We start from the raw sequence: 13536 nt of genomic DNA, 5'->3' as shown, positions 1-13536 counted from the left end.
GAATTCCATGATGAGTGAGATTGGGGTGAGCCCACTGAGAGGGCATGATGGGAGGAGGCCAAAGAAGCCTTCAGAGCCCCCACCCAACCCCAGCAAATTCCTGTGAGGAGTCTTAGGCCAACCCCAAGAACAAAAGGAAGGTCTAACACTTCAGACCTTCTTAGGACTGGCAGGGAGTTCCACATCACATGACCTGATCTGGTTCAACACAGCATATGTGACAAAGAGCGTGGAAAGCTTTCAAGGCCCTGCGCACACTGCTTCTTAACTCAGGCCCAGGGACAACGGTAAGCAGTTACACGACACAGGCTTTGAGTAGGGTCTCAAGGTCAAGCCTGCATTCTAACAATCATTCTCTCCAAAAATGGTTTTCAGCAGCTGTGAGTGCCAGTGTGTTGAATGCAGAGCGACCGGGTGAATGAGAGCTGGCTTGGAACACCAGAAAAAAGTCTAACATTGCTGCAGCAGCAAAATCTGCTAGGAGGGAAGTACAGCCTCAGGGATGTGGTCTAGGAAATGACTACTTCTACTTGGGGCTATCCAAAGAAGGGTCACAGAGGGGCGACGCTCGAGCGGGACTCAACGAGTGCAGCAGCATGGGTGCGAGGGACGCTTGGCAGAGTGCAGGCGAACAAAAGCGCAACTGTCCGTTTATGGAACAACAGGAAGGTAGCTGGATGGCAGACAGCGGGAGCGGTTAGGGTGTCGCTAAAATGTCCTGCACTTTCTCTGTCTTTTCAGACCCTGGCACAAATAACAGCGTTTATCTTTGAAAAATAAAAGCCTTTCTTGTATCCCATGGGCAAAAGCACCCCAGAGAACACAGACTTGTGTCTCAGGAGTATATTTTGCATACTAAATTGAGTGGGAAAAGAAGACAAAATATTTTCCCAATAAAATACCTTATTAACACAATCAAGAACACGAAGAAAGCAAAACAAGCTCAGTCACAGGGCATTATGTCAGAGGTGTTATGGTCGGCTGTGCCCTCTGTCCTCAAGCAGACAGCTCACTACCGTGCTAACCAGGGCAGCCAGGATTACCCACAAGACAAGGTCTGCCTGTGTGCATTCCCAAAGAGAAGGTGAGTGTGGGCAGGTCGGTAGGGCTTACCTGACCACGGCCACTACCTTCTCCTGCATCCTGACCCCAAGCACGCCCCACCCCAGACGGTCTCAGCTAAGGTGGAATGCTAACTGGAAAAGAGAGACTCTATTCACAGAGCTGTCAGACGTGAACGTCATGAGGGATGACTTTCAGTGAGAGAACTATTTCAGGGTCCCCCATGAGTAAACCAAATAAGCTCATTGCTTCAACAGGTTGGATTTGGTGGGGTTGTTACTTTGATCTGTTGGCTGGACCCTCTCTGGAGCACACAGACATTAGTTCATGTCTTTCCAGGAAAAACTCTAACAACAGCGTTTGGACCACGTGTTCTGGTTTCACAGTGGCAGAACTGGAAGGGAGGGAGACCGCTACTGAGCCATGGAGACACAGGAAGGGAACACTGGCATGGAATGCTGTGACCAGAGCTGTAATACTAGCATTCCAGAGGCAGAAACAGGCTTACAAGTTTGAGTCCAGTCTGGGATACACAGTGAGACCCTGCCTCAGGGAGAGACAGAGAGACAGATAGACAGAGAGAGAGATCACTAGACCACTGAACTAGTCCAAAGGGAAGAGTATGTGAACAGGAGGTGCAGAGTTTGGGGTGAGGTCAAAATGGCATTTATCGTCAGTCTGGATGGCTGTATTGGGCTGGGAGCTTATAGAAGGCCATAAAGGTCTGAAATTATTTTATTTTAGATGTTTGTTTATTTTTCTTTTGTGTTTGCCAGCATTTATGTCGTGTACCTGCTGTCTCAGGAGGCCAGGAGAGGACTCTCTGTTGCCTGGAACTGAAGTTTCAGGTGGTTGAGAGCCTCCATGTGGGTTCTGGGAGCCAAATGCGGGTCCCCTGAGAGCAGCCGTCATTCTCAGCCACATTGCAAGCCTCCGTTTGGTTTTATTTTTTATTTTTACTTTTAGATAGTGTCTCACTCTATACAGCCAGGCTAGCTTGGAGCTTACAGTGTAACCAGGGCTGACCTTAGGCTCATGATGATCCTCCTGGCTCAGCTTTTGAGTGCTGGAATTACAGCCAGGCATTACTACACTTGACTAGAGAAACATTTAACTTTTGAGAAAAAACAGCTGAAGAGAAGCTAGTTTGTCTGTGTCATGATAATCTGTGGCTGTCTTCACGCCACAGTCATCTGGCCTGCTGAGAAGCGCTCTGCTGTTCACATTATTTTCATCATTTGAAAATTTCACACGTGTCCTGGATGTGTTCTAATCAACTCTCCCCCAATTCCCTTCTCTCCTATTCCCTCAACCACTTTACTTCCAAACTCCCTGTGATCTGTCCCTAACCCACTGAGTCCACTTAGGGCTACATATACACATATGATGTATGTGCATACGATATGTATATAACACACACATGTGTGTGTGTGGGTGTAGGAGCATCTCTATTGGAACCTGGTGGGCACTCACTCTTGACTAAAACAGACTGTACTTACTCCAGTAGCCAAGAATTACAGTAGTTCCCCAGCTAAGGTTAGGATTTTATGAGTGCCTCCTCCGTCCACAATGAGATTTTGACTGATTTGATATTGTGCAGGTCTTATTCATGCTGTCACAGCTGCTGTGAGTTTGTGTGTGCCACAGTCCTGACGTGTCCAGGAAATTCTGTTTCACTGCAGAACACTACCACTGGCTCTTACAATGTTTCTTTCTTTTTCCTCCAAATGACCCCTGGTGACTCTGGACACTTATGAACCTTGCTTTTTGTTTAATTATTTTATTTAGTTATGAGGGAGAGAGTGGGCATGTGCACATGAATTTATTTTGCCTGTAGAAGTGACAAAGCTCTCTGGAGCTGGTTCTGGGTGGTTGTGAGCTGCCTGATGTGGGTGCTGAGCATCGAACTCAGGTCCTTTGGAAGAGCAATTTATGTTACTCACCACAGAGTTAGGGGCCGAAGGGATGAACACCGGCTGGTCTTCCCAAGGACCCAAGTTCAAATCTTTCTTGATCCCTGTGCCATAAATAAGCCCGAGGCGTGGGGATATGAGCTGTATCCTGATGCCGTACTCAGAGCAGAGCACTGCAGTCTTTTATTCTGTGCACCAGCTGAGAACCTCCATATGAACCGGCGTCGGCTGCAGAAAGACGCTCTAGGGCTGGGCGCAGTGCTGCACACATGTGGTCCCAGCACTCTTGGATGCAGAGACGGGTGGATCTCTGCGTTCAAGGCCAGCCCGGTCTTCAAAGTGAGTCTATGGCAGTCCAGGCTAAACAGAGAAACCCTATCCAAAAGCCAAACAAAGCTCTAATGAGCATTGAGAAATTCACTGATCTATGGATATAAAGATAAAAACATGGGAGGCAGTTTTTACTATGTCCACTGTGCTGTCTAGTATTTTTTTTAATATGTCAACTTGACTCAGGCTCGAGTCCTTTTAGAAGAGTGAAGCTCAGCTGAGAAGATGCCCTACCAGACAGGCCTGTGGTCAAGTCTGTGCTGCATTTTCCTGATTGGTGGTTGATGTGAGTACACTCATTTCCCAGGAGGCGGTTCCAGCTCTGGATGGGTGGTTCCAGATGGCCTAAGGAAGCAGGCTGAGCAAGGGATGCGGAGCAAGCAAGTCAGCAGCACCCTTCCATGGCCTCTGCATCAGCTCCTGCTCCAGGTTCCTGCCCTGTTTGAGTTCCTGCCCTGACTTCCCTCATTGATGGACAATAGAACTGTAAGCTGGAATAAGCTTTTCCCTCCCAGGATACTTTTGGTGTAGTGTTTTATCACAACAATGAAATGCCTATGACCTACATAACCGTGATTCTTGGCTTAATTAAGGGTACCAAGCATGAACCCTGTCTCGTGAAACAGGCCTTAAATCCGATCAGAAATGCTTGGCTATGCCAGTAGTGTTCTAGCCAGCACATTTTTCAAGGCTCATCGTTACTGTAGCTTGCTGAGTTGATGATGGGTAAGGCTGTTGATGACTCCCCCCCCCCATAATGTGCATAGAAGTTTCCAGCACTAAGAAGCCTAGCTAGTAGGGATAGCACTTGATTTCTGTGTCCTATCACTCAAGAACACGGCATCTTCAGTAACAAGGTCTTACCATTAAGCTCTGGGAATTAGCCAGGGCCGATGGTAATAGCTTATAATGTTTGGAAATGGCTATCTCTAGGAACCGGCTGACAATTGGAAAGAGGTAACCCTAACCCATACCTGTCACTGGGGTTTTTATTTTATGAGCTATGATGTCTAGGGAGGTTGTTTCCACTACAGATTAACTTTATTAAATCCCTGTTATATGTGTATATAGTTTTGAAAACTTCTAGAGGTCTATAGGACATTTTCAAAGGTCTTCAGTATTAGTGAGCTACCACCATAATCTCTCCTCCACTCAGTCCTCCCAACACCCTCTGTACCATCCAGTCCTTCCTGTTTCCTCAGGCACCTCCCTACCTTTATATCACCAACCTTCTATCCCCCGCATTAAAATACACACTGCCATGGCCATGGGCTCCTGATTTCTTTGGGCACGTCATTTATTTTAGTTTTACCGATTCTTTGTGAACTTCATGTCATGTGCTCTAATCCCACTCATTTTCCAGTCTTTTCATCTCTGTCCTCCACCCTTGTAACCTCCTTCCCCCAGGGAAAAAGATCTCTGTGCAGAAGTCATGTGTGTGTCACCATGTGTCACACAGTCTACCATTCTGTCCAAACAAGTTACTTGCAAAGGAGTCATTGTTCTGATTTGAGCCCTCTGACTTCTGCAACACTGTCAACACTGGACCCTCACTGAGATTCCTCTCACATAGCCTGCTGTTCCCTGAGTCATGGAGATCCTGCAGCTTTGGTCCTGCAGGACTGGCTCCTTCATGCACTCCAGCAGCTCATAGGTAGCCTAGATGTTGGGGTGGGCCAACTCAGAGCTTAAAATCTGAGCCTGGGTGGTCAGGAGTTAGTCAATCCAGCAGCTCCCCTGCACCCTCACCAACGTGGCCAGCTCTTCTGTACTGCCCAGGCAAGAGACCAGCTCTCCTGTGCTGCTCAGGTGAGGGGCAGGGTCAGCCCTCCTATACTCACACCACGAGGCCAGCTCTCCACTCCCATGCCACAAGGGACACTGCCAGTTATAAGAGACACTCCAATTTAAACACACATATGGGAAAGAACATGCAGCCTTTGTCTTCTGGATCTGCATTGCCTCACTCAAAATGATATTTCCTGCTCCAGTTAATTTTTTAAATATCATCAAATAAAAGTTTGTTTTGAAAACAAAACAAAAAACAAAATATCCAAATCGCAGTGGTCCTGTCAGTCTGGGGCACCATGGCAGCTGAGAAATGCACAGGACATGGAGGCTGTGGTCTCCCCTCAGGCCACAACAAAGCCACAGTGGTCTCCTTTCTGCAGGTATGTGTAGTGAGAGGTCCCAGAGCAAGGCAGGCAGGAGATGGCATCACAGGAAGAGGCCTGCTGGCCTGGCTGCCTTGGCAGCACTCCTGGCTGGCTGTGTCCTGCTGACCTCCAAAACGACCCCAACCTTTTATGGCCCCACTGTGCTCTGCCTGAGCTTTTCTGGACTCGCTGGGAACTGCAATGAAGCCTTGCAACTGAGAGGCTGAGAGCCTGCCTGTTGCTGACCTCACTCCACTTCTCTTCAGCTTCAGACCAGCCATACAGTCATGAGCAAGAACCATGGCTCTTTGGGGCAGTTGTGTTGGCTAGGACTTGCCCTGCCTTCTGCTAGCATCATGAGTTTTTCATTTCTGCATTTCATTAGGTAATGAGAATTTATGTAATTTGATCTTGATTAACCTGTTTCTCTTCTTCTTTTTAATGAGATTTAAAAGTGATGAAGACAGTAAAGAGAATAATTTCTTTGATACCTCAGAGGAGCAGCAGGAGGCGAGGCCAGCCACTACCTAGAGCCAGTTAATCCTCCAGGCCCCAAATTTATTCCCCTGGCCATCTCTGACCCAAGCCTAGGCCTTGGGAATGGCATGCTGGGAAATCCCAGTCTTCCTCAGCAAAGAGAGGATGGTTTTCTTTGACCCGTGTGACCAAGAACACCATTTGTTTTCCCCTGGGCCTCACACGCCTTCTCTGTGTGTGCGGCATTCCTGCCGCACGTGGCCTGAGGGAGGAGAGTGCCTTTTTGTTGGCCAGAAGTTGAAATTGGGGTGAGGAGATGTCACATCAGGAGTTCTGCGACTGTTGGGGGCCACCGAACACATCCTGCCTCAGTCCAGTGGCGGGCGCAGTCAGTAGCCAGCTAACTGTCCTGTCTCCTTTGTTTCCTTCCGCCTGCTGCTTCTTCATCGCTTTTCTTTTTTCTTCCCACATCACTGGTGCTGTTCTCCCTTCTTGTTTTAATCCCACTGGTCCCTGTGAGCTCCTAGAAGGATGTGTTTCCATGTGCTTTCCCCCATGCCGCTCATCTGCCTGCTCACCAGTGATACCAGCCTCCACACCCAGGTCATTATCCATCTGTTTAAGTTGTTTACTTCTCTGGCTTTAATGTTCTTGGGTCGTAAGAGTTTTGAAATCCATCCATTTCTTTAATTTTTTTTTTTTTTTTTAGTTTTGTGGAATGTAAAATGTGATGCCATTTCCTTTGCTTTTAAGAATTTCATTGGTATCTGGTAACACCTGTTTTTACATTTCCAGTTTTATTAATTTGTGTCCTCCCCCTTGGCTAATTTAGCTAAAAGAGAGATAAGATCAAATTAATAAAGTTAGAAATGAGAAAAAGACATTACTGAGGACATTCAGAAAATTGTAAGGATACACTCTAATATATATATATTTCATCAAACTGGAAAATCTGAAATAAATGAAATATATAACCTAACAAAGTTAAATCAAATAAGCAAATTAAATAGACCACAACCTCTACTAAGATAGAAGAAATTAATTAAAAGTCTCCCAACCAAAAAAGCATAGGACCAGATGGAGTCAGCGTAGAATTATATCAAAGCCAGAGGCCAGAGCTGGCAGCCCAGATGACAGCAGACAAGAAGGGAGCACACATAGCCACGGGCCCCTGTATGAGGAGCTATTTGAGGGGGCTTTCCAGACTCTTTCTTTCTGTCAGCTCATCTCAGAGAGAAACTTCCCACCACGCCCCTTTATGGAAAGCATCTGTTATTCTTGTACAAAAGCATAATAGAGAAAGGTTGATTTTTTTTTAATGTCAGAAACTTCTCAGAAAGGTAGATAAGCTATCAGTATTCCCTTCCCTCTTTTTAGTAAAGTATTAATATTTTTCTAAACTTCCTTATCTAATTTTTCCTTTCCTTTTTAAGACGTATTTTTCTCACTCTGACTAAAATGTTCTTGTCTACCTACAGAATCTACTAAACATCCTAGTGTTATAACTGTATTCTGGTCAAGCATTTGAGACAATTCCTTATATTTCTGTCAACCAAAGCAGCTTACCAAGAAACAGATCACTGGTCAGGGAAATGCCCAAACACTTCATCTTTCCTCAAAATTGAGTGCGGCGTCAACTTATAAGGAGTGGAGGAGTACGGGAGGGGGAAGGGACTGCTGAATTTTAGGTTATTCTGTAAACTAGAATTCATATCTGTAGAACGGATGAGGCTGGTAGATTGCTTTGTTTACATGTGCCTTTTGGGCTATATTTTAGGTGACAGACAACAGATCAGGTTAGGGACTCCTCAAGGAGAAATCAAGGAGAGCATGCACCGCGGGCGAGGGCGCGCACCGCGGGCGAGGGCACGCACCGCGGGTGAGGCACCTATGTCAGGGTCGAGAACTGAGAGCGCTGGGAACGGAGCCTTAGAACTGAGGCGGTGTGATTCGGAAGTCTTTCGTGTGAAGCGGAGACCAGCCCCACTTTTCCATGCCTGCTTTGCAGAACTTTTGCCAGTGCTCTTAGTTAAGGAGCCTGTTCGTTCCAGTAGAAACCAGTAGAGAGTTAGTGTTATACTCAACTCTCCCCACACTCTCTTCTGAACATCATGAAAGTCTTTAAATTTTTATAGTGTTTTCCCATCATTGTGACTCTTAATTATCATATGTGCGACAATAAGAGCATTTTAGAGTATCTGAGCCTCATGTAAAGTAATGATTCATCTATCTGGTTGTTGGACAACTAAATACTGACAGTCTGCTTACTACTAGTTAAAATTGGCTAACATCTAGTTCTAACAGCTTGGAGAATAACTAGAATGAACATTCTTCCCATTTAAAGATGTTAGAGGCCTCTCACTGGTCATCATCTAATACCATAGGTGCAACTGGATGCAATCTAGCCTTTTTTGTAAAGAATTGCTTTAAAATACCCTTCATGTATTTATCTTAAATGCAGGAACTGTTCAACTTTAATTTTTTAAAAAAACTTTCATGGTTCTAGAAAGATGTTGATTTTTAAAACATGATTATTTTAAATCATATAAAGAAAAGAGGAAGAGAAACGGGTTAATCAAGATCAAATTACATAAATTCTCATTACCTAATGAAATGCAGAAATGAAAAACTCATGATGCTAGCAGAAGGCAGGGCAAGTCCTAGCCAACACAACTGCCCCAAAGAGCCATGGTTCTTGCTCATGACTGTATGGCTGGTCTGAAGCTGAAGAGAAGTGGAGTGAGGTCAGCAACAGGCAGGCTCTCAGCCTCTCAGTTGCAAGGCTTCATTGCAGTTCCCAGCGAGTCCAGAAAAGCTCAGGCAGAGCACAGTGGGGCCATAAGAGGTTGGGGTCGTTTTGGGGGTCAGCAGGACACAGCCATCCAGGAGTGCTGCCAAGGCAGCCAGGCCAGCAGGCCTCTTCCTGTGATGCCATCTCCTGCCTGCCTTGCTCTGGGACCTCTCACTGCACATACCTGCAGAAAGGAGACCACTGTGGCTTTGCTGTGGCCTGAGGGGAGACCACAGCCTCCATGTCCTGTGCATTTCTCAGCTGCCATGGTGCCCCAGACTGACAGGACCACTGCTGGGGTTCAAAGTCCTTGGGCCTCTTTCCTGTGTGTGATTAGACATTTTTTTTCAAGCAGTTTACAAACTGATCCATGTCCAATCTTAAAAGTCCTTAAGTCTTCGAACCTTTTCCCTCCATTTAGCCCTGGAGTCAGATATACTGACTCCAGACAATTTGCTTGTATTTCCGCTTTTGAATCAGCTCATTTCCTGGTTTCCTATAAATCAGGGCCTTTAGTGGTCAGTATAATCTGCTGTCTTATTTCAGTCTCAAATTATTGGACATTTAATTATATTATGTCTTGTCCTTTTTATTTTATGGGTTCTTTTTATTAATAAGTTCTGTTCTTTTACAGTTTTATATATAGATACGATTCATTGTGGTCATTCTCTGAGAGCTTCTTTTATTTTCCTCCTTCTCTGACCAGCCCCCCCCCTTTTTTTTTACAGACATGCTCCTTTTACTCATTACCTTTTTACTTTGATTCTCCATGAATTTCACTGGGGCTATCTCGGTGACCCTGGGTCTAGAACTATCTATTCAAGCCTCGTGCACCCATCAGTGGGTACAAAGCTCTGTTTTATGTATCGCTCCCCGAGAATCTGTTGGTTTCCCATAGGTCAGCAGGAAGTGGTAGAATTCAGGATGGCCCAGCTTGAGTGGGCCCACTACCACAGATGTAATGGAAGCTTCAGTTTCTGCATAAACTGAGTTATGTTATGTAACTATGAACCTAAGGCCTCTTCAGTCATGGGTTTTGTTTTTTAGCCAGGTTATAGTAGCAGTCGTCGTGCATTCTTTTCTGCAGTAGACCTCAAATCAGAGAGCAGCTAGTTATCTCATAGTAGTCGAACCACTATAGCATCGATGCGCATTCCTTGCTTGGACATTTGGTTCTTTGGTTCATAAGGTCTACAGCTGGGTAAGATTGTAGGTGCCTTTACCCCTCAACACACACATACACACACATGGAGCAGCCTACATAGCACCATCTGGCACCATGAAAGATAGTCAGCAAAGAGGAACTCAGCGTTAGCTTGATTTAGCTATATCTTACATCCAAGATACGTGGTGTCTCCAAGCAACAGGGTCTTATTAACTGGTTCTAGTGGGTAACCAAGAATAATGGCAGTAGCCTGTGTTGTGTAAGAGCCTCTGGCACCTCTGTGACCCATAACTAATAGAGAAATATGCTATGCCTGCTGTGCAGCTTTGTTTAGTAACCCATAGAACACACATTGTCTACCTTTGCCAGCTGTCTGACGTTTTCCTCTGTCTCTGTCTCTGTCTCTCTGTCTGTCTGTCTGTCTGTCTGTCTCTGTCTCTCTCTCATGTTTCTTAATTGGGTTGTTAGGTAGTAAGTTCCCAAGTGGTTTCTCATATCCCCTTCATTTTGATTAGTCCCCTTTCCCCAGTCCCTTCTTCTCCCTACCTCTCCACCTCTTTCCCTGTTTGAACCTTTCCACATCTAATATTTGTTCTCATTTTACCCATGTGCTATAAACATCTCCATAAGGGCCATTCCAACCCGTCCACACTGCCCCTCTTCAGTGTCCCCTTTCAAGTTTCCTGGCTTCTGGAGGTACTCCAAGTTAAACACATAAAGCTAAGGACCTGGGGCCAGGCTCTAATGAGAAACAGTATGCAGCATTTGTCTTTCTGTGACTGGCTTATTTTGTTCAGCAAAATTTTTCCATCCATTTTCCTACAAATTTCAGTTTTGTTTTTCTTTATAGCTGAATAAAATCGCATTGTGTTTGTGTCATATACTATCAATAATACAATACCCACTCTTAAGTTGGTGGCCATCTAGGCTGTTTCCACTTCCTAGCTTGTACAAAGAGAGCTACAATGAACACGGAAGTGCATGTATTTCTGTAGGAGGACAGAGGCCCTCTGCTGGTATTGCTTTGTCAATTTTACACAAACTAGAGTCATTCGAGAAGAGGGAACTAACGTCAAGTGAGAAAATGTCACCACCAACTGTCCTGTGGGCAAGCTTGTGGGACACAGTGGGGAAAGGGCCCCGCCCACTGTGGGTGGTGCCATGCTGGGGGTGGGGCTTGTCCTGGATAGGGTAAACAAAGGAGGGGCTGAGCAAGCGGTGCCCTGCTTTGGGCTCCTGTCGCCTTCCCTGGACGATCAGCTGTAAGCTGCAAGACGAAACAGGTCCTTTCCCTTCCAAGTTGCTTCTGGCCATGCTGTTTTGCCACAGCAACAGAAATCTGACCTGAACGGATCCTTTAGGGTTTATGCCCAGGAGTATGTGGCTGGGTCGGGTGGTAGATCTGCCCCTAGGGTTTTGATGGCCTCCAGACTGATTTCCAAAGTGGCTGCACAGTTTACACTCTGACTAACGGTGCAGAAGAGCATCCTTTCCCCAGTATCCGTGCCAGAGGTTGGTTTTTGTTTTGTTTTGTTTTGTTTTGTTTTGTTTTGTTTCGTTTGTATTCTTGATAATGACCATTCTAAATGAGCTGAGGGGAGAATCTTTGAGTAATTACTTTTTCTTATTTTGTTTTAATTAAAATATAATTACATTATCTTTTCTCTCCCTTTCCTTCATGCAACCCTCTCATGTTCTCTCCCTCGAACCTTCTATGACCCCTGACTACCTCCCAAAATCATGTCTTCTTTTTGTCTGATTACTGTTACATGTATATAGTAGATCCAATGTAGGTTTGCGTGTAAATACAAGGCTTCAGGGCAGCCGGCTTGGTGCTGGCTAAGCAGTTAGGGGCTCACCCCTGGGGAGACTAACACCGCCTCTGTCGACAGCTGTGGTGGCTGTCTGCAGTCCCTGCCTAGAGGTAGGGCAGCGTGAGATTTTCCCGTCTCACCATGTCTGATGGCGCCATCATTGCTCAGGCGTTGTTAGGAAGCCTCACTGTTATGTCGTGGGTGTAACTTCTCTGTCACCCCCAGAGATACAGTCTCGTGGCAGACATCCTGCCTTCTGGCTCTCACAACACTCGTTGCTCCTCTGCAAAGGTCCTTGTGCCTGAGGTGTGTGCATTTGCTGTAGATGTGTCTGTTGAGGCTGGACACCCAGAGCCAGTTACTCTCTGTATTTTGACCAGTTGTGGATTTTCTTTTTTGTTTCCTTTTTTTTTAACTTTAAACATTTTTTGTTATCTAAGATTTGCCAAGAGCTGACCCACAACTCTATCACCAGTAATTTATATCCAAGTGAAAAGGGAGACAGAGCATGGTAAAGACTGCTTTATTGGCGGCGGTTAGGATGTGTCAATAAACATTGGTCCCCAGAGAAGAGTTCAGCTTCTCATCATGCCTGGTCCATCGAGCGCTGGGTGGAGCTGAACCACGTGAAGACTGGGAGGAGTCAGTTCTGCTGCCTGGGAAACGAGGACACAGCCAAATGATAGCTGGCGTAGGCTCTTCCACCAACTGTCAGAGCCACTGTGCGTCTGTGGAGGAGGGCATCAACGCCTGCCCTTCAGAGGCACCAGGATCCCATCATCCTCCTGAAACAGCTTTTGTTTCTCTGGAACATTGTTTTCAAAATGCCTTCGTGAAGTGGGTTGATGGTCCTCTGGGTAATCTGCCAAGGGCAAGCAGATTCCGAAGCATCCTGGCTCAGGTGCTGCCACCAGCCGCCATTACGGCTTTCTTGTGATGGGCTCTGTCTGCGGCAGAGAGGCTCTGAGATAAGGAACAGAGCTATACTTGCCTGTGGATAAGGATGAGTCCTGGGAGAGCAGTTAGGAAAGAGGCTGGTCTAGAAGCGGCGCTGTGGTTCTCCTCTGAGACTGACAACCTCACCAGCCCGGGAGAGCTGGCTAACTTTCCAGTTTCCAGCATGGCGTCCAGGTGAGCAGGCCCTAGATGCAAGTAGAGAGCTGAGGGTTCCTACTAGGGTCTGAGTGCTGCTACTGCCCTTCAGGGATGCCTTGCCATGCTGGTTGTCGTGGTGCGTAGACTCCGAGGCTCGACAGGTTACGGATGTGCCACTACTTTGGCATCTTTTATAGCACCTTCTAGTACTATGAAAACCAGTCTCCGGGGAGGAGCCTTCAGGTCAGAGCCAGTTCAAGTCTTCTGAGTCCTGTGTCTGAGGTACACGGTATCTCCAGCTATAGGGACCTTCAGCTTCTGCAAGGCAGCTAAGGGCAGCAGCAACAGCCTATGTTGTTTGGGGAGTTTCTTGACCAACAACTCAAGCTGAGGTTTTTCATGCCTGGCTAAGATTCTTGGGGGAGCATTGTCAGCCCAAGTAGCATAGCTTCATTAATATTTCACACAAATACACTTGTATGCTATATGTGAGCTTAGGTAAATATAAAATAATGTTTCTTTAAGGCATTGTCAAATATCCTTAGTGTTATTTCTCCTCCTCCTTCCCTTTAAAGTCTACTCCCCATTTTCCCCATTGTTCTCTTCGTGTCTGCATTTCCCTACTGGCAAAGGATGGTGAACCCTCAGCAAAAACCCATCTCCTCATCATTTGTAATTTTTTTTTTTTTGAGAACTAACTCCATTTAGTGCCTTTGACCACTGTTTAGTTGAA

General features: G+C 46.0%; 1 long non-coding RNA gene and 1 pseudogene across 1 annotated transcript; one reads left to right on the top strand and one right to left on the bottom strand.

Moving 5' to 3' along the window:
- Positions 1–242: 242 nt before the first annotated feature.
- On the top strand, positions 243–3704 carry LOC132652238 (uncharacterized). Its single transcript, XR_009589720.1, has 2 exons — positions 243–287; positions 3613–3704. It is a non-coding gene; the product is annotated as an uncharacterized LOC132652238 (long non-coding RNA).
- Positions 3705–12351: 8647 nt separating this feature from the next.
- On the bottom strand, positions 12352–12599 carry LOC110559540 (cytochrome c oxidase subunit 7A2, mitochondrial-like; annotated as a pseudogene).
- Positions 12600–13536: the final 937 nt, after the last annotated feature.

The sequence above is a fragment of the Meriones unguiculatus genome, chromosome 2 (genome assembly GCF_030254825.1).
Source record: "Meriones unguiculatus strain TT.TT164.6M chromosome 2, Bangor_MerUng_6.1, whole genome shotgun sequence".
Classification (NCBI taxonomy): Eukaryota; Metazoa; Chordata; class Mammalia; order Rodentia; family Muridae; genus Meriones; species Meriones unguiculatus.
This window is presented reverse-complemented; position numbering and strand designations above follow the sequence as displayed.